This window comes from Phocoena phocoena, chromosome 5, assembly GCF_963924675.1.
Source record: "Phocoena phocoena chromosome 5, mPhoPho1.1, whole genome shotgun sequence".
Classification (NCBI taxonomy): Eukaryota; Metazoa; Chordata; class Mammalia; order Artiodactyla; family Phocoenidae; genus Phocoena; species Phocoena phocoena.
In genome coordinates this window covers 46,032,257-46,055,875 of record NC_089223.1, presented here as the reverse complement: position 1 = coordinate 46,055,875, position 23,619 = coordinate 46,032,257, and the positions used below count along the sequence as shown (strand labels likewise).

The following is a 23,619-nucleotide window of genomic DNA, read 5'->3' as shown; positions in this document are numbered from 1 at the left end:
GAGAGGCCCGCGTACCGCAAAAAAAAAAAAAAAAAAAAAAAAAAGTGGTTTGACCATAATTCAAAAAGAGTCATGTACCACAGTGTTCACTGCAGCACTATTTACAATAGCCAGGACATGGAAGCAACCTAAGTGTCCATCGACAGATGAATGGATAGAGATGTGGCACATATATACAATGGAATATTACTCAGCCATAAAAAGAAACGAAATTGAGTTATTTGTAGTGAGGTGGATGGACCTAGAGTCTGTCGTGCATAGTGAAGTAAGTCAGAAAGAGAAAAACGAATACTGTATGCTAACACATATATATGGATTCTAAAAAAAAAAAAATGTTTCTGAGAACCTAGGGGCAGGACAGGAATAACGACACAGACGTGGAAAATGGACTTGAGGACACGGGGAGGGGGAAGGGTAAATTGGGACGAAGTGAGAGAGTGGCATGGACATATATACACTATCAAACGTAAAATAGATAGCTAGTGGGAAGCAGCTGCATGGCACAGGGAGATCAGCTGGGCGCTTTGTGACCGCCTAGAGGGGTGGGATAGGGAGGGTGGGAGGGAGGGAGACGCAAGAGGGAGGAGATATGGGAACATATGTATATGTATAGCTGATTCACTTTGTTATACAGCAGAAACGAACACACCATTGTAAAGCAATTATACTCTAATAAAGATGTAAAAAAAAAAAAAATGGTTTGAGGGAATTCCCTGGTGATCCAGTGGTTAGGAGTCTGCACTTTCACTGCTGAGGGCCTGGGCTCAGTCCCTGGTCGGGGAACTGAGATCCCTCAAGCCACGAAAAAAAAAAAAAAGAAAGTGGTTTGAGAATTTAGAACAGCGTCCAAAAGCCCTGGGAGCTTCACTGATAAGCAGTTTGCCAGTGTCGCCCCCTCTGCCCTTACCAAGTAGAAACGTTATGGTGGTGGTGCTGAGCACCAGCCCCAGGACGGGGGTTTAACTCCTCTTCCCTTGGGTCCTCCTGTGCCCAGAGGCAGGTCTTCCTTTTCTGCTTCCCTTGGTGGGTGGCAGACCCTTATCTCTCAAGGCCAAAAGGCAAGGAGTCAAGGGGGATTTGGAGGAAACTGCAAAAATTCCAGGAGTCTTTTCCCTCTAGCTAAATAAGATTAGACTTTGGCCTCATCCAAATTATTTTTTTTAAAGATTTTTTTGATGTGGATCATTTTTTTTTTTTTTTTTTTTTTGCGGTACGCGGGCCTCTCACTGTTGTGGCCTCTCCCGTTGCGGAGCACAGCCTCCGGATGCGTAGGCTCAGCGGCCATGGCTCACGGGCCCAGCCGCTCCGCGGCATGTGGGATCCTCCCGGACCGGGGCACGAACCCGTGTCTCCTGCATCGGCAAGCGGACTCTCAACCACTGCGCCACCAGGGAAGCCCAATGTGGATCATTTTTAAAGTCTTTATTGAATTTGTTCCAATATTGCTTCTGTCTTATGTTTTGGTTTTTTGGCCATGAGGTATGTGGGATCTTAGCTCCCCGACCAGGGATCGAACCCTCACCCCCTGCATTGGAAGGCGAAGTCTTAACCACTGGACGACCGGGGAAGTCTCTCACCTAAATTATTGATAAACACATTCTCTCTGTTTTCTGCTGTTAGACAGAGATCTAAATGACTATGTCTAGTCTTTCCTTACCATCATAGCATTGTTGAAGTCCCTAGATGTTCTTTAGAAGTGCATCACAAACTTGAGCGCCTCAGAATACGCTGCTGGTTTGTTAAACTCCAGTGGTCAGGCCCAGCCTCTAGACTTTCTGATTCAGCTGGGCTGGAGTGCTGGCTGAGAATTTGCATTTCTAACAAGTTTGTGAATGATGGGGAAACTGCTGGTCTGGGGACCAGAGGACAGGAGAGCAAAAGGAAGGGAGATCACAGGATGCAAACAAAGAAAGGTCATAAGTAAACGGGGCCCTTAGGGGTTCTCTCCTAGTCTGAACCTTTCTTGTGAAGTGAAGCTATATGGGGTGACATCAAGGTGATGAATAATGATGAAGAGTTAAAAGCATAGATTTTGTACAGTACAGATCTGAATTTGAATTCTCTCTCTGCCAGATGTGGCTGTGTGACTTTGGGCAAGTTACTTAACCACTCTAAGCCTAGTTTCCTTAATTTTAAGATGGGGATAAAATGGTTGTTGCTTCATAGGGTGACTGGAAGAATTGAGAGAATAGGTACATTGTTTCACATAGTTCCTGATCCATAGTGAGTAGTCTATAAATGTTCGCTCTTATTATTGTTTACTTGGCCCTGTCACCCATGACTGCAATCCCTTGGAAATGTGTTTACTGGATGAGACAGGTACAGATTTAGACACACTGATTTTTGCTGCCGTATACGTGGATGGCCTGAGTTGTTGAGGACTTCACCTGAGTGCATATGCTGTGCGTGTAATTGCCCAGCGAAGTGGGGTGGCCCAGGGGAAGGAGGAAGGGCCTCCTGTTCCAGTTTGGGTCTTGGTCTCCTTATCCGTGAATTGAAGGGAATTGGACTAGAGAATTTCTAGGGTCTCTTCCAGCTCGAAAATGCTGGTTTCTCACTGCCAGGGCAACGCCATGAATTTAGACTTTCTTCTCTTAAACACAAGGTGGCAGCAAAAGACAACACTCTTGGCTGCCCTTTGCTACAACGGGTAGGATGCGCTGATATTCCCCGGTTTACACCGTGTTACAAAATAATGGATGCAAATGGCTTAAGATCACCACCTGCTTCTAGTGGTTTCTAAGAGGCCAAGGTTTAATATCCCTAGAATGGTGCTTATATCACTATAATCAGGATTTTCTTGTTTTTCCAATATGTCCACAGAAGGTACGGACCCACCATTCAGTGCTGCACTGCCCCCGCATCCACACAGACATAGACACACACACACACACACACACACACACACACACCATCCTTCCCACACACACACGCACACACACACACCCCATCCTTCCCCAAGGCCTTTTCCATCACGGCTGTGGCTTCTCAGAAGAATACCTGCTAAGTTCTCGCCTGTGATCAGCTGGGGGCTACATGGCAGGCTGGCAAATGTGTGCCTTGCAAGGTGCAAACAAAAACTTCTTTCTTCTGGGATCTGGGAGGATTTGAGGTATGGAGGCCTGGCAGTGCTCACCCAGGAAAATAAATTTCAAATAAAACAGTCTTGTGTCACCGTTCTGTTCCAATGTGTCCCAGTTACAAACGGTGGTAGGAGAGGCAGAGCTGGGTGTTGGGACGCTGTGATCCTTCGCTGGCTGGTGGCCCCTGGCCAGGTGGGCTGGGAAGAGGTGGGGAGAAGATGGGAAGCAGACCACGGAGTGGGATGGGCAACACTGTTGCAGAAACAGAATAAGGGACCTGCCCTCAGAATCTAGATAAGGTGCCTCTAAGGATCCCTAGGGGCAGAGGCCAGGAGCCTGCTTCGGGTGCAGGTTGGGTGACCTTTAGCAGAGGAATTTCAAGCGGAGGATAAAGGGAGTGGTGTGAGGCCTAAATAGGAAGATCACCCTTCTCCAAGGACCTAGAGGACGTCACGACAGAGGTTGGCCTGAGTGGGGCAGGTGGACATAGAATGGAAGGGCTGAAAAGGTAGTGGCAAGGGTCAAGTTAAAGAGTTGGCGCGTAGACTAGAAGGAAATGGACAGATAAATACCAGGATGAAGTTGTTCAGTGGTTTAAACGTATCAGTTTCTGAGATTCGCTGCTCATGATGGTAAAGAGCGACTGACTGAATTTGTACAGATCCTTGAGATGCTTCAGACCTTGGGGACGACATCTCCAGACAAGAGAAAGGTGGGCAGGCCATGAACTGAGCTTTGATTTTCAGAGAAAATTCTTCTCCTTTCCTTTTCTTCCTACTAGGTGGTAAGAACAGATTCATCAAGGAAAGCAGAAAGGAAAGCTAGTAGATTTGGAATGTGGACTATTTTATCAAAATTCCCTTGTTTTTCATGCCGGCTTTAGAGGTCATACCCTTTGCAGGGTGCTTGGGGATCAAGGGAGAAAGCAGGAAAACGCTTAACCTTTGAATTTGATGGCCTTTGGGGGAGGCACTACCCAAATTACCTCCAAAATGAGTGCGGGTAGGGAGAGGAAAGAAAACCTAACGTGGCCTTAACGGGCCGGGCAGGGGGAGCGCTGCCGTGAGCCCTGAGTCACACATTTCTTTTACAAGTTGGTGAGGCATTTCCAGGGAGGAAGAATTAGCAGAAAGTTCGGTAAAGACCTTATCACAGACCTGAATTGTTACTAACTGGGGAGAGCTTTATGGAGGGGCTAAGGCGGAAAATGGGAAGAAAGAAGGGGGATTGATCATCACTGACTTTGTTGGCAATTTCGTAAAAGTACCCAAACCGTAAGCGCACCCACATCTGTGTGAACAAGTCCTGTAAAATGCTTTGGCACTTTGGGGTGAGCCACCCGCCCCAGGACGGCCCGGTGCTAAGTTACCTTAATGATGCTGGGCTCCCAGCTCCCATCTGGGGAACTGGGGCAGGTGGTTGATTCTGTGTCAAAGGCTCATCCTGGATTCCCATTGACCTCAGAGGACCCTCCGTGGAATTGTTGTACTGCCACGCCTTTCATGATTCCCTAATAGATGTTTTCATGTGTGCTGTACCCTCTAAGGGAGAGAATCCCAGCTAAACACAAGAAAAATCTGTTCAGGCTGGCTGTGGGAGAAGGGGAAGCTGGTGGCTGATTCCAATTTTTACGTTCGGGGGAAAGACAGTATTTCTATCCTGTTGATCACATTTACAGGCAGTTACTTCAAGGGGGAAAGGAGAGCTGGGTAATTGCTGAAGTAAAGGCTTTAAGAGAAAATGATTTCATTGTCTTTAGCAAACATCCACAGAGACAAATCTCTGACCTTACCCGGTAAGCACTGAGAAAATGCTAAGGATAAGGGGGAAATTTAGAAGACTTGGGGACTTTGCTTTTTCTTATCTGGGTCAGACATTGATCTTTGAAAAATGATCCACTACTGTACAGTCATTAACCGATCATTTACAGAGTTCTACTGCTGCAGATCCTGGGGCGGGGGAGAACACTTGAGTGGATTGAGAACCAATGACCCACATTAAAAATCAATGAAGGTGCAGCTCTATTTACAATCGCCAGGACATGGAAGCAACCTAAGTGTCCATCAACAGATGAATGGATAAAGAAGATGTGGCACGTATATACAATGGAATACTACTCAGCCATAAAAAGAAACAAAATTGAGGGGGTTTTTTGTTTTTTTTTTTTTTGCGGTACGCAGGCCTCTCACTATTGTAGCCTCTCCCGTTGTGGAGCACAGGCTCAGACGCGCAGGCTCAGCGGCCATGGCTCACGGGCCCAGCCGCTCCGTGGCATGTGGGATCTTCCTGGACCGAGGCACGAACCCGTGTCCCCTACATCGACAGGCGGACTTTCAACCACTGCGCCACTAGGGAAGCCCCAAAATTGAGTTACTTGTAGTGAGGTGGATGGACCTAGAGTCTGTCATACAGAGTGAAGTAAGTCAGAAAGAGAAAAACAAATACCGTATGCTGACACATATATATGGAGTGTAAGGGAAAAAAAAAAGGTCATGAAGAACCTAGGGGCAAGACGGGAATAAAGACACAGACCTACTAGAGAATGGACTTGAGGATACGGGGAGGGGGAAGGGTAAGCTGTGAAAAAGTGAGAGAGTGGCATGGACATATATACACTACCAAACGTAAAATAGATAGCTAGTGGGAAGCAGCCGCATAGCACAGGGAGATCAGCTCTGGTCTTTGTGACCACCTAGAGGGGTGGGATAGCGAGGGTGGGAGGGAGGGAGACGCAAGAGGGAAGAGATATAGGAACATATGTATATGTATAACTGATTCACTTTGTTATAAAGCAGAAACTAACACATCATTGTAAAGCAATTATACTCCAATAAAGATGTTAAAGATGTTAAAAAAAAATCAGTGAAGGGTTGATGGGAAGCAAGGGGCAACTTAATTGAGTTTTGTTTTTTTTTTAATTTCTGAAAGCCATTCACTGGCTAAATATTTAAGGAGAAAATATGAAGCATAGTAACATTTTGCAGCCACTTTGGAGAATCATTTGGAACCTCAAAAAGTTAATAGAGTTACCCTGAGACCAGGAATTCCACTCTTAGAAATAATACCCAAGAGAAATGTAGACATATATCCACACAAATGTTCGTATGAATGTTTATAGCAGCACTATTCATAATTCCCAAAAAGTGGGGAGGGAAACCCAGATGTCTGTTAACTGTTGACGGATAACCTAAGTTTGTATATGCACATGATGGAATGTTATTCAGCCATAAAAAAGGAATGCAGTACTGATACATGCTACAACATGGATGAACCTTGAAAATATTATTCTAAGTGAAAGAAGCCAGACACAAAAGGCTACATATTGTGTGACTCCATCTATATAAAATGTCCAGAATAGGCAAATCCATAGAGGTAGAAAGTAGATTAGTGATTGCCAGGGTCTGGGCGTAGGGGAGAATGGGGAGTGACCAGTAGTGGATATGAGCTCTCTTTTGGGCTGATCAAAATGTTCCCAAATTAGATAGTGATGATGGCTGCACAGCAATGTGAATATACTGAATTGTACAGTTAAAAAGGGCGCATTTTTGGTATTTAAAAAATTTTGTGGCACGTAAATTATATCGCAATAAAATATGAAGCTTGAAACTTTATTCAAGAAACCTTTAAGGCTTCCCTGGTGGCGCAGTGGTTGAGAGTCTGCCTGCCGATGCAGGGGACATGGGTTCGTGCCCTGGTCTGGGAAGATCCCACATGCCACGGAGCAACTGGGCCCTTGAGCCACAAGTACTGAGCCTGCGACTCTGGAGCCTGTGCTCCGCAACAGGAGAGGCCGCGACAGTGAGAGGCCCGCGACCCGCGATGAAGAGTGGCCCGTGCTCGCCACAATTAGAGAAAGCCCTCGCACAGGAACGAAGACCCAACGCAGCCAAATAAATAAATAAATAAAACGAATTTATTTTAAAAAAAGAAAGATTAAAAAAAAAGAAACCTTTAAAATATAACCCAATTACAATAAAGCATTGAGGAAAGACAGAAAACACCTGGCACAAGAAAGAAAATGAGAACAAATCTTTTCTCTTGCCCATTCTCTCTTCATCTCTAGCCTGATCAATTACAGTAGCTTTGTAATAAAGTCTCTAGTCTCTAATCATGCTCCCCTAAAATCCATCCTTCATATTATAAAAATGATATTTCTAAAGTCCAAATCATGCTATGTCCTTGCCCTATTGGTTCCCGGTGTTGATAGTAGATGAAGCTGTAAGCTGAGATGCTTGGAGTGTGAAGGACTGGGGTTCCCTTGCAAGGCCATCAGGTTTTACTTTACCTGAGCCCCAACCTGGGCACTGGGAAGAATCCCTGCACGGAATGGCCTGGGTCAGCGTCGTCTCCAGTAACAGCATTTTGATCACACTATATGAACAAAAGAGTATTATTATTATTATTATTATTATTTTTTGCGGTACGTGGGCCTCTCACTGTTGTGGCCCCTCCCGTTGCGGAGCACAGGCTCCGGATGCGCAGGCTCAGCGGCCATGGCTCACGGGCCCAGCCGCTCCGCGGCATGTGGGATCTTCCCAGACCGGGGCACGAACCCATGTCCCCTGCATCAGCAGGCGGACTCTCAACCACTGCGCCACCAGGGAAGCCCAAGAGTATTATTTTTTTAAAAAAAGGAAACCAAACCATTGGCCAATAGATATTATGCAATAAGCACATCACAGAAATACAAAGTCTCAGTGTACATTCCCAGTGCCCTTCCCTGGGGAAAGTCCAGTCAATAAATGCACTTGAGTTTGGTCTTCAGTCCTGGTTCTCTGAGGTTCTGGTCCTGGTCCTTTCATGAATCACATCTGCTACCTCCAGTGCCGGTCCCAGTCCCACAAACACAAGGGAAATTGGTGAAAAAAAGTTTCACAGGGAGGCTTGGGAACCTCCTCTGAGCTAGCGGACGCAGTTTTATTTCTAGCCAAACTCTCATCATACCCAGCATTCAATGATGAGTTACTGATGTCCCCACTTGAGAAAATCCTCTCCCACCCTGTGAGACTTCTATTCATTTCATTATCATTAAAACTGTCTTCAAACAGGATTCCTGGTGCTACACAGCAGAACTGGTAAATTTCTCACCCCCAATCTTACAAAGGGATTAGATACTCAGTGCCCAAAGGACAAATCCAAAGGTAGTAATAAGGTTTCTTCTAAGTGTCAAGTGCCTGGGCTTCCCTGATATAAAAGGAGTCTGAGCTTTGAAAATGCCTGCCATGGGCACAGGTAGAGAAGAGTTTGTGTATTTGCCTATCCTGCACAACGCCGTTATTGTCTAGGAACTGGCAAGTCACCCCAGTTTACTCACAGTGGGCATTGAATAGGTGTAGGCAAATTACCTGGGCTATTAAAGACAGGATGTCCTGAGAGGCCTCCTCCCTCCCTCCCTCCTCCCCCATCCCCAGCAGTAAAACTGCATCCCAAGTACAGAACATTCCTAAGCCTGCATGCCTGGTAGACTTGTTCTCAGCTCTGCTAGTCTAAGCCCTGACTGGATGGCTTCAGATGAATTCCTCTCTGGCTGACTTGACATTTTTTCAGATGATGTGCTAGATGGAGAGATAAGATTTCAGATTCTTGTCCATGCAAGTGAAGTTTAAAGCATTTCTCTTGGTTGAGTTGCTGATTTACTAGAGAATTTTTAGGGTTTCTTTTCGGACATTAAGGCTTCAGTCAGTGGCTGAGGTCAGCTTGGAAATTTCTTCAACATCCTAGGATCTGTTCTGTTAATTCCAAGATCCATGAGGGCTTGTGTTCACTAGCAGAGAGAGGAAAAGACCAGGGGTTTGCAGAGTAGGACCTGGGCCAGGAACTTGTAACCATGTGAGCCTGGACCACTTGTGGAACCAAGGCCTCTGTAAAAGGAATTAGACTGAACGGTCTACTACACTGCATGTAGGAAGGGGATGTGAAGTCTTTTTCCTTCCAAAGTAAATGCTGTGAACTTTTGGTGGTAAGTTTCCTTAATTCAGCTTTGTATATTTTCAATCCAGAAAGACAACTTTGAAAGTGGGAGATTTATTTAGTTTAAGGCAATGTCTACTCACATAATTCTCAGAACTTGCATGATGGTTATTTTGCTATTGTGTGTTCCTACTGAAGGGTGAGAGCTAGACTCTTAAGAATCATATCAAATTATCTCAGTTTCCGATAAATAGGGGAAAAAGAATCAATGAACCTGTTAGAGGTAAATTTGAGGAGGCTCAAACTCAAGGATCCTTTGGGTGCTGAGCCCCCTGAGGGCAGGGACTGCGTGTGTCCATGTGGATAGTTCTCCTCCAGCCCACGTCAGCACCTGCGCACAACAGGCACCCAGGAAATGCTTGTTGTGGTTAAATAAGAGCCATTTTTCCGGAAGACTTTGAAAGACAGAGACAAAGGCAGGGTGGGCTCTCATTAAGCCACAGTTTCCTTTCATTTTCCCTCCCTCCTCCATCTTTCTTTTTCTTCCTTCCTTCCTTTCTTTCTTTTCTTTCTTTCTTTCTTTCTTCTTTCTTTCTTTGTTTCTTTCTTTCTTCTTTCTTTCCTCTCTCTTTTTCTTTCTTTCTTTCTTTCTTTTCTTTCTTTCTTTTCTTTCTCTCTCCTTCTTTCTTTCTTCCTTCCTTCCTTCCTTCCATGTATTAGATACTCTAAATAATTTGAAAGGATTTGAAACAACGCTTCATATTTGGCAGGGCTCTACGGAACCTGCCTAAAATGAACATATTTCCAAACATGTGCTGTATCAAGTATGGGACCAGGCATCCAAGCCTATTTCTGTGTACTCTCTCATTTACCTAGAGAATATTGAGATCAGTGCCGATCGAGGAATCAAATTCCTGAGGGCTGTATTGAAACTCCTTTTATTGGAAGTAATGTAAACCCAGTTAAGCAAAAAGATTTTTATTGGGTCATCATGGGAAGGGCAGGGGCGTGCTGAACCATAGCGATTACTGGGACCAGGGCAAGGAATGGAGCCAGGAACCCTTTCTCCATCTCTCAACACTGTCTCTCTCTGCTTCTTTGTCTTCCTAAAACCCATAGACTGAGAACCAGCCTCTGGTTGCAAGTGCAGAAATCCCAGGGGAGGCTTCTAATTGGACCAGCTTGGGTCACATGCCTTCTCAGGTGGCCAGTGAGGCAGTATGGTTGGTGGCAGCCTAGAATCACCGACTGCAGCGGGGAAGGGGCAGTCCCCCTCAAAGAAGGGATGCCTTTCCTGGAAGAAAGGAGGGTGCTGGGTAAGCAACCAAGTGCATTTCCAGGGACCAGGGAGTAGTCATAGAAACCGTGGACTGAAAGAGAGTGATTGCTGACTGAGAAGCCCTGGCTTGCTCCTAAATGTTCAGAGGAGTGCATTTAACTTCAGCAACTGCAAATCTGTGCACTTGGATAAGTAGGAAAAAAGCCAAGAAATAGAAAAATAGCAATATAAATGGTGCAATGAGTTCAGTTTGACGTCCCACCTACCGAGTATATGTCCTAACATGAGAATGCGTGGGTGACACGAATCTCATTGGTCTCTTCTCCCCACAGAACAAATATCTCTTCCCCCTGGCTAAGTGTACTCTTTAAATATATCTGTTCTTCGTAGAACTTGGCACTTGAATTCAAGCCAACTCTTTTACTTAATGCTGTGTCAGAAAAGCAGACATCATTTCCAGCACTGGAGGGAAACTGTGCTTGGCTTACAAAGAGGCAGTTGCCGAGGTGGTGCCTTCCTAAATTTCTCTGGGTAATTTTGTCTATATGTGATTTTTACCATATACACGGATGGATTTTAGAAATTAAACTCCTGTGAGACAAGGTGCTTCTTATGTTTTTGTAGGTGCATCTGAATGTATTATTCCGTTGAAGTCTGTTTACTGCAGCTCTTTCCTGTTTGTGTGGGTATCCGGTAGAAATGGGAAGAATGACGAATGAGTGGCTTTGGGAGATGTAAGGTGTGACATTACTGCAGCAGAGGAGTTTTTCATTTGTGTAGAGTTTCTTATATTTTACTCATTCTTTAAAATTCTGGTGGATGCTGTAATGGTGTATTTAAGGATAGACTCACAAGGCTAGGTTCTTTTGAATCATCTGATTTAGTCTTCCGGCTAACTCTTAAATCCCAAAGGACCATCCAGGATGGGATTGAATACCCCAGTGACCTAGGACACCTCTCACTAAGAGCAAGCCTCTGATCTTCAGATAATTCTAACCACTGAAACGATGTTCCCCATGTATTGAGCATGATTCTGAATTCCTGTAATTTATACCCTTTGATGTAGTATACGTGCTCCCAGAGTCACATGGAAATCATCTAATCCCTCCTCCTCTTGGCAGCATTTCAAGCCTTTGAAGACACAAGTTATGTCCCTACATGTCTCGTTGTCCCCTGCTTTCTTCTCACCATTTGTTCCTGATGATGCTGGTGATAATGATGACACTAGAAATAATAAATAATCAGCATTTATCGGTTACATATTATATGCCAGGTGTCATTTTAAGCAGCTTATATATATTAACTCATAAATATCTTATAACAACCCTATGAAGTAAGTACTGGTATTATCCCCATTTTATACACGAGGCACCGAGAGGTTAAGTAATGTGCCCAGAGTTATACAGCTAGTAAGTAACAGACCCTGACTTTGAACCAGGTGGTTTGGCTCCTAAGACTTCCCTCTCAACACCATTGCGAGATGACACTCCTCTAATGTGATCCAGGCTGTCCCCATTCTCTGTTAGAATGATGTCTGGGAGCGGATACGGTGCTACAGGCGCTGTCTATGGATCACAGTTTTCTACTCAGTAAATTTCTATTAACGCCACACAATCTTCCATGAGCTGCGTGCGGTACCCTGTAAACACTGAAGCAAAGGGGAGTTCATCAACTGTCTTTACCAGTGTGCTTATGCCTGTGCCTCATTCAACGTGTGAAGTTAACTCAGACCAAGCCAATTAGAACAATCACTACAGCTTTTCCCCCGTATCTGAGCACCTAAAACTAGGAACCACAAATCATAGGAGAACATTCCCATGCATGTGAGAATCGACCACTTGTATTAAAGCAGTCAGGGTCCATCATTTTTGGATCCCGGGTAGCTTTCTGGAGCTGCCGTTCAACTCAGGAGAGTTGGCTAAATCACATGGCTTCATTAGTATTTGGTTCTATAACAAGAGCCTTTTATGTTTGAAATCGTTCATGATCTAATGTCTGACATTCCCTTTAAGGATTTGATTAAAGTTGAGAATCTTTGTGAAAATAGTGACCAATGATTAAATACAATGAACAGAAGCAGATTTACAGGAAATAAGCCCTGGGGTTTTAAGCAAGGCTGGATGTTTATTGAAAGAGAAACATACAATTTTCAGAATTAACATTTCAAAATGTTGCTATTACAAACATATTAAGTAACTCTGGAAACTGGCCTAAATTGCTGGGACCTAAATAAAATATCTTGGAAGAAAATAATGATGTTCGAGTCAGTAAGACATCATTTGCTTTATTTTTGAGTGTTTCACGCAGCCATCCTGAGAGCTGCGCTCCAAGCCTCCTAAGCTCACAGTTGAGTTTTATATAAGCCAATACCACCCCGCCTGCATAAGAGATTGCACATTTTAGTGTAGAACATAACATTGTAGCAGTGGGGATGGCAAAGTCACTGTGCCCCAGTGACGTCCGCGAATAAGAGGAGATGTAGATGGTTAATAAGAAATTGCATATTTTGCCAAATTTTCAAATTTTTTAGTTTCAGTACAGACCGCTGTAATCCATCAGTCTCCTTCATTCATTTAATGAACAGTTAAGGGCTCACAGCCCTATTGATAAGTATTGGGAGTACAATAAGACACAGTCTTCCACCTTAACCACATGATCAGACTTCCCAATTCCAATAGTGGACACTGTTAACCAAATCAAATGTCACCATGTCCCTCCTGATGTGATGCACAAGAAAGGGCACCATATCACCCTGGTAGTTCCTGCCAAACTTGCTTAACCTGAATCTAATCACAAGGAAACAATTAGACAAATCCAAATTCGGGGGCGACGTACAAAACTGACCTGGACACTCTAAAAATGTCAATGTCAAGAAAAGAAAAAAAAGGCAGGGAACTATTGCAGGATAAAGAGATTCTAGAAACGTGATAATTAAATACAATGAATGAACCCTGATTGATCCTGATTTTTTGGTAAAAAGCTGTAAATGTCATTGTTAGGAAGTTTGGGAAGTTTGAATATCTACTCTATATCATATTATTATATATTATATTCTCTATATTATATATTCTCTATATTATATATATTCTATGTAATTGTATAAGTGTTACATTTTTGGAGTATGATAATGATATTGTAACTTATATGGGTAAGTTTTTATTCTTAGAAGATACATATTACTAAAGTATTATGAGGTAAATGTCATGATGCCTAAAGCTTACTTTCAAATGGTTCAGTAAAAACAAAAAAATGTGGGCTTCCCTGGTGGCGCAGTGGGTGAGAGTCCGCCTGCCGATGCAGGGGACACGGGTTCGTGCCCCGGCCCGGGAAGATCCCACATGCCACGGAGCGGCTGTGCCCATGAGCCATGGCCGCTGAGCCTGTGCGTCCAGAGCCTGTTGCTCCGCAATGGGAGAGGCCACAACAGTGAGAGGCCCGCGTACCGCAAAAAAAAACAAAAAAAAAACCCAAAAATGTATATATGTTATTATAGTAGTATCTATTTTCTTTATACATTGATTTTATATTTTATACTAATAGATATATTAATATCTATATTGTATATAGATATGTGTATACACATATAAGATTATTTTATTAGCTAATAGAAGTTTATTTTCTCATCGTTTTGGAGGCTAGAAGTCTGAAATCAGGGTGATGACAGGACCACGTGTCCTCTGAATCCTGTAGAGGAGGGTCCTTCCTTGCGTCTTCCGGCTGGGCTGTGTGTGGCTGCCAGCAATCTTTGGCATTCCTTGGTTTGCAGCTACATCTTTGCGTCTGTCTTCATGTGATATTCTTTCTGTGTGTCTTTATCCAAATTTCCCTCTTCTTATAAGGACACCAGTCATTGAATTAGGGCCCACCTTAATCCAGTATGTCTTCATCTTATCTTGATTATATCTGCAAAGACCCTATTTCCAAATAAGGTCATATTCACAGGTACTGGGTAGACATGAATTCTGGGGGGATGCTATTCAACCCAGTACAGTCTATAAAGGCTTTATAGAGGTAGGGCAAGAGGGAGACGAAGGAAGCGTGCACAATAGGGCAAAATGTTAACAAATGGTGAATTTTGGTGAAAGGTATATAAAAGTTTATTGTTCCATTATTTCAAGTTTCCTAACGATTTGAAGTATTTCAAAATAAAATAAAATCCAGGAAAAAAATGCTATGCAAAAAAAGGTGGGGGACATTACCCTTGCCCGTGAGTCTAGTTCAATGTCATGGAGGACACAGTGGAGATATGCATCATGGCGACCTCAGTGTACCTGTAGACAATGATGCTAACTCAGTCTGGGCACCTTGGGAAGCGTTTCCATGAGAAGCGACACCCAACTGAGCCGAGTCTGAAGGCCAGCGCAGGAGTCAGTGGCAGGGGTGAGGGTGCACTTGGGGAGCTGCCAGCAGGTGACAGCGGTTGGAGCCAAGGGCATGTGTGTGATGGGAGTGGAGCCTGGAGAGAGGCAGGAAGCATGACCTCGAGGATGCTGCATTGAGACAGTTGTTTTTCACCAGGAAGACCAGGAGAATCCAAGGCGAGATTTTCAGCAAGTACAACCAGACCAAATTTTTGTTTGGGGGCTAGGAGTGTGGAGAAGCCTGGGGAAAAACCAGCTGGGAGACTGGTGGAACAAGGGGTGTCAGAGTAAGGGAGGGTGTGGGAGAGCTGTGAAAGCTAAAACCGTAAGGGCTTAGTTTGAATGGAGGTTGAGGAAGAGGGATGCAAGGCGACTGGCTGGTTGGTGCCACCCTTCCCTTCAGGGGATACAGGAGGAAGAGAAGGAAGGGTTGCAGACAGAGGGTGGTGGAGGGGATAAAGACTATGCTCAGTTTGGACGTGCTGAACTTGAAGGGCTAGGTGGAGGCCTCAGGGAGGTGCCAGAAGCCCAGGCAACACGGACCTAGCCTGGTGACTCATGCACTTACTGGTGTTAAGTGAAATCATGGATTTTGAGATTTCCCAGTTAGAGTGTAGAGGCAAGTAGAAGGCTGGGCATGGATCCTGAGAAGCAGGACAGAAGGAGAAGCCCCAGCCAAAGAGACCAAGGAGAAGTGGACGGAGAGGTGGGAGGAAAGCCAGGAGCCTGACGGCAGGAAGTCCAAGAGGAGGGTGTTTTGGGGGAGGGAGTGGACGGCAACGTGGGACAGCACACAGAGCCCAAGGGTAATGAGACTGACACGAGTCCTTTGCATTTTGCAATCTGGAATCCCAGACGTTTCAATAAGGCAGAGGTCAAATGGCCGAAGACCGGGTGTTTCATTAAAGGAGAGGAAGCACAGAGCCAAACGGGACAGAATATTCTTACCAGAAACTTGGCCGACAAGAGCAGAGAGATAGAGCAATGGTTAGCAAGAGGCAAAGGGTTGGGGCATATGTTCATTTTTATAAGAGGAGAGAAACTTGAGTCTGTGTGTCAGCGGAGAAGCCAGCAGGGAGGTCAGGCTGAAGACAGCAGAGAGCAGACATCACTGACACAGCGAGTGCTGGGGACTCACACCTGGGGCGCAGGTGGAGGGAACGCCGTTCTCACTGAGGTGGTGAGGTGGGGGCCAGAGGAGAGAGGAGGTGTGGGCCTGTGATCTCCTTGGGGCCTCATGAGCGACAAGGGAGAGGAGGATGGAGACCATGCCGAGTCAGAAGCCCTGGAGGCTGTGATTGGAGTGGACAGGAGACAGAAGGCGGAGGGGGTAACCAAAGGAGGTGAAAACAGGGCTACACACGAGGGCATTTGGAAGCAAAATGATCAGCAAATACAACGTGAAAGTGAAAAGTCAAAATGAAATGTGGACTTGGAGGGAGGGATGGGGGGTCTACGTGTTATCAACTCAGGGGATCAGTGTTCACCCTTAATTAATGAAACATGACTTCTCCCTGCCTTATCCCTCAGGTACTTAGAAAACCCTGGGCTGGGAGTGGCAAAGAGGGAAATACTGGCACAGTGAACAGGAGATCATTGGTGAAGGGGCATTGGGTAGCCCAAACTACAGAATTCACAGCATCTGGCTCAGGTCCAGGAATTCTTAGTAGGGTTTAAAAAATGTATTTAAAAAAAAATTATAGGGCTTCCCTGGTGGCACAGTGGTTGAGAGTCCGCCTGCCGATGCAGGGGACACGGGTTCGTGCCCTGGTCCGTGAAGATCCCACGTGCCTCGGAGCGGCTGGGCCCGTGAGCCATGGCCGCTGAGCCTGCGCGTCCGGAGCCTGTGCTCCGCAACGGGAGAGGCCACAAAAATGTATTTTAAAAAAAATTATAGGTTCACAGGAAGTTGCAAAAAATAGTACAAAGTGATCCGGTGAATTCTCCCCCCAGTCGCCCCCCCATCTTACATAATTATAGTACATTATCAAATGCAGGAATTTGACATTGGTACAAATGCATGTGTATAAATCCATGCCATTTTATCACATATATAAAATCATGTAATCACCAGTGCAGTCAAGATACAGGGCTAGTCCATGACCACAAAGATCCCCCTTATTCTACCCATGCATGTCATATCACTCTCCCCGTCCCTAACCCCTGGCAACCACTAATGTTTTCCATTTCTAATTTTCTCATCTTGAGAATGTTATATAAATGTCATTCCCTGTTATTGCTGAATGGTATTTCATGGTATGGATTGTTGACCTTAAAGAAATAGACTGCCAGATTATTTCTCCAGCAAAGATGGGTTTATTTGGTATCAGCAGAGAATTGCATTTTGGGGTTTGCAACCTCTGTGAGCCACGTGCAAGTCCCCAGGCAAGGGACAAATACTTACTGAAGGAAGAGGTGGTTGGGAAGGCTACAGTAAATGGAGAGTCCATAGCTTTTCATTGGCTGAGTCCTTGACGTGAAAGAAAGGAGTTTTTCCTCTTCCCTTTGGGCGTGGCTGTCATCGGGGCATGAGAGCTCCCCCTTCTGGATTCCATTTAATTGAGGTTTCTGTTTATTAATTTTTTACAGGATGTACCACAGTGTGTTTAACCACTCAGCTACTGAGGGATATCTTGGTTGTTTCCAGTTATGGGCTATTTTTTAAAAATTTTTATTAATTAATTTATTAATTTTTATTTTTATAAAGTTGACTTACTGTAGCCTCAGACGTCCTCCTGACTTCATGGTCAGCTTTGGAACTGGAATCAAGTCTGGAGAACTGTACCTCTTTTCCAGGATCCACATGCCTCTGGATGCAAAAATAAAGAGATAAAGAAATGCTAGTAAACAAACAAATAAACAAACAAATAAATAAATGCTAGTAGGTTCCTGTGCTTTGTTACTCTGTGCCCCAGGCAGTTTGGGATTTGTCTGCTATCCCAAAAAGGCAAAGCGTAAATGGGAAAGGGCAGAAACTTAAAAATCTGACATCCTAAAGACAGTGGTCCCCTTTGACTTTCGTCAGTTTGCAGCCACAGAAAGGAAATAGAAGAATGTGCACTGCTAAGTGACGCAAGCCAGAAAGAGAAAGACACATATCACATGGTATGACTTATATGTGGAATCTAAAATATGACACAAATGAACTTATTTACAAGACTTTCTTACAAAATTTATTTACAAAACAGACTCACAGACATAGAAAACAAATTTATGGTTGCCAAAAGGGAAAGAAGGCAGGGGATAAATTAGGAGTTTGGGATTAGCAGATACAAACTACTATAAGTAAAATAGATAAACAACAAGGTGCTACTGTATAGCACAGGGAACGACGTTCAATATCCTGTGATAAACTGTAAAAGAAAAGAATATGAAAAGGCATATATGTATGTATCACGTTGCTGTACACTTGAAATTAAGACAACATAGTAAATCAACTATGCTTCAATTAAAAAAAGGTTTTTTAAATGAATAGAAAAGAAGAAGAAGAATGTGGGAGAGGAGGCCTTGAGGAGGAAGTCTTGGGCACACCACACAGGACAACGGCCTTCCTTGACGCACTCAGAGGTCTGGCAGGTTATTTTTAACTGCCACATTGTAAAGTCAATGTTTGCACTTTGATAAGTGTCCTGTCCAGTGGCTTGTTCTAAACTCTGGCCTGGGAGGTGACTGGAAGAGTCTAGGAGTGGTGTGTGAGAGGGAAACCGGGTGAGTGAAATAAAATAATCCCGTAGCCACCAGCCCTGATATCCCTGACAGATGGAACAATCAGTGTGCATTGTGTTGCCCTGCTTGCATCACCTGGTCATGAGTTGTTGGTGGAATTTGTGGAATGGATTGTTCTCTTGGAGTCACCCAATACCCCCAAACAATGGGCGTACACATTCTTAGTTTTATGTAAGAGCTAATAAGGAATGTTCCATGCACCCGATCAGAAGCAGGAAGCTGGTGCCTGACTGCCTGCCGACCTGCCTTCTTTCTCTCTCTTTCTCCCCTCCTGTCTTTAAGGAAGAAAAGAAGAGGGAGGAAGGGAAAGCAAGATAGATCCATTGCGCAGAGGTCACTGGGAGAATTATGCCACAGGTTGGAGGGAAGATAGGTATGGAAAACAAGGGATACCCTGGGGTTTTCACGTCATAGAATTTGCTTTTATTCCTTTGTTGTTTTTTCTCACTGAATACTCTTCTAGAAAAAAAGGCATTAAAGTCTGAGGTAACTATTGTGAGGCCCTGCCTTACTCATACGTTCAGGTTTAGATTTAGGAGCTGAGAAAGTCCCCTCTCCAACTGCAACATTGCAGGGTTTTTTGGTTGCACGTAACACAAAGCCCAACTCAGACTGGGTTAAACAATAAAAGAGATTGACTCAGCACTAGAAAGGTCAGAAACAGTGGTCTCAGAGTCAGTTTGATTTAGTAACTTGTCAGATATCTTTTCTTTACCATCTATGGTGACAATTTCAAACTGAGACGGGCTCCATGTTTCAGTGTCCATCTCCAGAGAGAGGAGGCCAGTCCTCAGGGCTGGCTGGTCGCCTATAACCAGCCTCTCTGACCTGGAAGAAGTCATGTACCAGCTGGCTGAGGCTTGGCTTTCCCGAACCGGTCCCTGCAGTGTGGAGGTGGGCTCACCCGGAGATGCAATCACCATGGCTGCTTCACAGTGAGGGAAGGATGGCGTGGATCCTGGGGTGACAACTGCAATGCCCACCACTACACCTTCTAAAAAGGTCCCTCTGATTCCTGCACTGAGGATGAAAACTCCTTTAAGAGGGTATCAAGCCTCTCATTCTGAAATTTGAGATAAAATTGAAACAGTAACTGAATTGACATTAAAATATATTGAGAGAGTGAGTTTTTACTAACACAAATGTCAATGACCTGAGGAGTAATTTTATTCTCTATAATTGAATCAAATCAACTCACGAGCCCTAATTTCTACTTGGTAATAGAAAACTAAATTTTTCTAATTCAAGATAAATTCAATTACTTCGGTTTAAATCCTAGCCTTTTTTTAAAAAAATAAAACACAGGTTAGCTTTTTAAAAAAAATTTTATTTATTTACTTTTGGCTGTGTTGGGTCTTTGTTGCTGCGCGCAGGCTTTCTCTAGGTGTGGCGAGCGGGGGCTACTCTTCGTTGCAGTGCGCAGGCTTCTCATTGCGGTGGCTTCTCTTGTTGTGGAGCACGGGCTCTAGGCGCGCGGGCTTCAGTAGTTGCAGCACGTGGGCTCAGTAGTTGTGGCTCACAGGCTCTAGAGCGCAGGCTCAGTAGTTGTGGCTCGTGGGCTCTAGAGCGCAAGCTAAGTAGTCGTGGTACACGGGCTTAGTTGCTCCGCGGCGTGTGGAATCTTCCTGGACCAGGGCTCGAACCCGTGTCCCCTGCGTTGGCAGGCAGACTCCCAACCACTGCGCCACCAGGGAAATGCCACAGGTTAGCATTTAAACAAACCTCCCTCCACATGACTTCAAGCCCCCATACGTACCCTTAATCTTCTCATCTCTTCTGCTGGAGAATTTGCCCCTTGCCGTGGCAGTCTGCTTTGGGACTGTTTCCTTCCCCAGAACTTTGTAGTAGCCGTAGAAGAAAGAGAATAGGGTCCCTAATACACCATGGCAGGTACCAACCTCCTGAGGTGTTTGAGGAAAGGTGCCTGACAGCCCACTCCATCTAGGAGCCAGCAAGGGTGTTTCTGATCTGGGCACTACTGGGGGCACTGATTGCCCTCGCCAGTGAACCAAGACCAGCAGATGCTCTCCGAGGCTCCAGCACACCATGGCGAGAGCCGTCAGGATGTGACTCTAGACACAGGAAACCCAGTCCTTGAGTAAATTCTTAGTCAAGATTTTTCTTCTCTTCCCACTTTTTTTTTTTTTTTTTTTAATTTTCTCCCTATGAATGATCTTGGTTCCTGTCACTCTTATGCATGACCTTAACATTTAGGGGATGAGCAACTGAGAGGTCCTTCTTGGGAAGAGCCTATTCTGAGCTGGCTTTGGCTTTGGGCATCTGTCCTCACTGCCACCCACTGCTGATGTCTGTAGTCTACCTGTGGCTTCCAGGTCTATCCACTATAAGGCTGTTCTCAGTCCATTGCCTTCTTCTCAGCCAAACTCTTGCCCCATCTCAGGGAGAAGGGGAGGAGGGAAGCCATGGGAAGACGTTTGCTGCTCTTCTGAGCTGCTCTGCTGATGAGAGAAATGTGGGAGGTGGCCGTCCATCTCAGAGGGTCCCTCTGGCTGGACTTGTCCTGTGGCCATTGCTATTCTGGGATGGCCCTGCATGTCGCCACAGGGCTCTCTGTGAGAATGTTTCCTTGCAGGACTCTCCATTGGTATGGAGGCACAAGTCTTCCTAATCCCAGATCCTCAAACCCTTTGGAGGGTTTCTCTCCCTCCTACCTCTGGGGTTGGACTTTCCATCAGCCATCCTGACCAATGACTTACTCTCTTGTTCTTTTTCTTGTTTTTCTTTCGGCCCAGCAGAAGCAAAGTTTCTTTGTTTTATTTTTTTTTTAAATCACCTCTCTGTCAAGTTTGGAGGGAGGGGCATATTTACATAACTTTCATTCTTTTAAATCTCTTGGTTATGGTGTAAACCCTACTGTTTAGTAGTTCTGCTCTAGGTCTGGGCATTGACTATAGTCATGTGATTGGAACCATGCTCTCAGCTTTAACAATACAATGGAACTTTCTCACAAACTGAACAGAATGGTATACTCAGTTTTATTTCCTACTGATTTTGTCCTTGGAAACACATTTGGCACAATTTCCCCTTTGCTGGGTGGGGCTCCTGGTCCAATTCTCTTGAGGTGAGTAGTGATATATAGAGATCGGATATCCACTTTTTACTTCAGAGATTCTCATTTTCAACATTGAAAAAAATGGCCTTGTCTGAAAAAGCCCCTGCTTTCAAGACAAACCGGAAGGCATTTAGTAGTAAACAAGAACTGTTTCTGCTGCCAGTAACGGGCCGGTTTTCTAAGGCACAGTTTAAGGAGTTGTTGGGTAAACATTGGGTAAAGTCTGACTAAATACTTTTAGTGTGGGGTGTTGCAACTTTGTGTCCATGTCCCTTTTTCTGCTGGGGAATCGGCTTCATGGAGAGGCACGTCCAAGTTCTAGGCTCCTTGAACAAGGCCTAGGTCAGCTGCCGTGATGGGCAGCTCACAGCCACAGCTTGACTCTCCATCCTTCGTGGTCTTGTTAATAGGTACACACCTCTTGCTTCCTTCAATGCTTAACTGAGAGTAAATACCACTGAAATGGGAGGAGTTTCCTTAGGATTAAATCTTGTGTATAGTCCTGTTATCCTTAACATATTTAGTTGCTTTTCCTCTTTTTTCTGTTGACATTGAATCTAACGTTCTAGGCAAGTAAGCAATAAACGCTCACAAGATGAAAAATATAACTTGGAGGAAGAAAACCCAGGGAAAGATTTTGTCTCCAGGTAGAGGGACAGAGCACATGAGATCTTTAACTTTCACACCCATACAAGCTTCTTGTCAACTGAACACAGAGCAGGGAGGACCAGACTAACAAGTAACACTCAGATGAGAAGCCCTGCTCACATTTCGCATCTGTGTCCTGTGGACGGGATGGTCACACGCGGGAGGCTAGATACTGACTAGCTGGTCTTTGGAGGAATATCCTCCTACCAGCTTCTCAGTGGACTCAGATGTATAAAAAGGAAAAATTGCCAGGGAATGTACTTGCTTTCCCAGATGACCTGGGGTACATTAAATTAGCCTGAAGGAGTGATTTCCCCATCTTTTTAGTGTAGTGGAGGCTGTGCTGTTTGCTTGGCTTTGCTTCCACCTCCAATACCCTCCCACTCAGAGTGACCACACAGTGGAATCTTTCTGCAAGGTAGCCAATGAGATTTCCATTAAAACATTAGTAAGTGGTAACCCTAAAAGCACTGAACATTGAAAATATAATCTAATAGGATAACCCAATAAAGCGAGGGTTTGCCCAATGTCCCAACACCAGCATCATAGACGGACTCAGCTGTATTCACTCTTAAGGACCTCCCACTCCAATGCACAAAAAGAACCCTGAAAGCCATGAGCAAGGCCATCAAAGAAATAATTCCTTTCCAGGAAGGTCAATGTTGATGGCCATTGGAACCAACCCCCACTCTCTCTGTCAACTTGCTCTTGAAGGCTTCCTTCTTTTACAGTAAGTAGCTGGAAAGTATAAACACTTCAACCTCCTGTTCCACTGGGAATAAAATAATTTCCTCAAATATGAGAGCCTGCTGCAGTTGATTTTTAATACACAGGAAGAATTAGAGCCAGGCTTTATCTCTCCTCATATAGCAGGTCTTGATGAGCTATCGTTTTGTTTTGTTTTGCTTATGGACAACTTATAATAATATACTTCACTATTCTGTGCTGACTGCAGGGGTATTATTCGGGTCAGAGAGGTGGCAAGTCTATCTATAACAGGCAGAAGTATAGTTAACTTGAAATGGACACTTTAAAAACCTAAGGGAGGTTTAGTGATTTCCCAGAGAAACCCAAAGCAGATGTCACTGGAGTCAGAAACCCTTGTTCCCATGACTCTAAAGCCTGTTTTCAGGCTGCTCCCATTGGGTCCAAGAGGCTGGTTTCTCCAGTAGCTCAGCAGATAGGTGACTGTGGGCAAAAGACAGAGGCGAAGAGTCTCTGGGCATCACCTTAAAGAACACTGTTGTGGAAAAGCCAAGAGTGAGCTCACGACTGGGGCAGGATGTTTAAAAGTAACAACACCCTGCACAGGTTTTGTATTTAGAAAACAAAGTGATAAGCATATAAAACCACCACCTCTCTTCTTGACCCAATTGGCTGCTTGTATGGAAAAAATAATAACCAAATATACGCACTTAATTGTTTTAGAAGCAGTTTGCACACAATCTGGGAAGCTGTCAGTTAAGTGGCAGTTAAGCGAGTCTTACTTTAGCCAAGCTTTATTTTTGCAACTGCAGACCACACTCCTGGGTCCGGGTA

General features: G+C 44.6%; 1 protein-coding gene and 1 non-coding gene across 2 annotated transcripts in view; one reads left to right on the top strand and one right to left on the bottom strand.

Annotated features, from left to right (window-relative positions):
• SHROOM3 (shroom family member 3) overlaps window positions 1–23,619 on the top strand; it is a 309,586-nt gene that overhangs the window by 70,021 nt on the left and 215,946 nt on the right. The gene's annotated exons all lie outside the window — the stretch shown is intronic.
• LOC136123966 (small nucleolar RNA SNORA3/SNORA45 family) lies at window positions 20,315–20,442 on the bottom strand. Its single transcript, XR_010655921.1, has one exon. It is a non-coding gene; the product is annotated as a small nucleolar RNA SNORA3/SNORA45 family (small nucleolar RNA).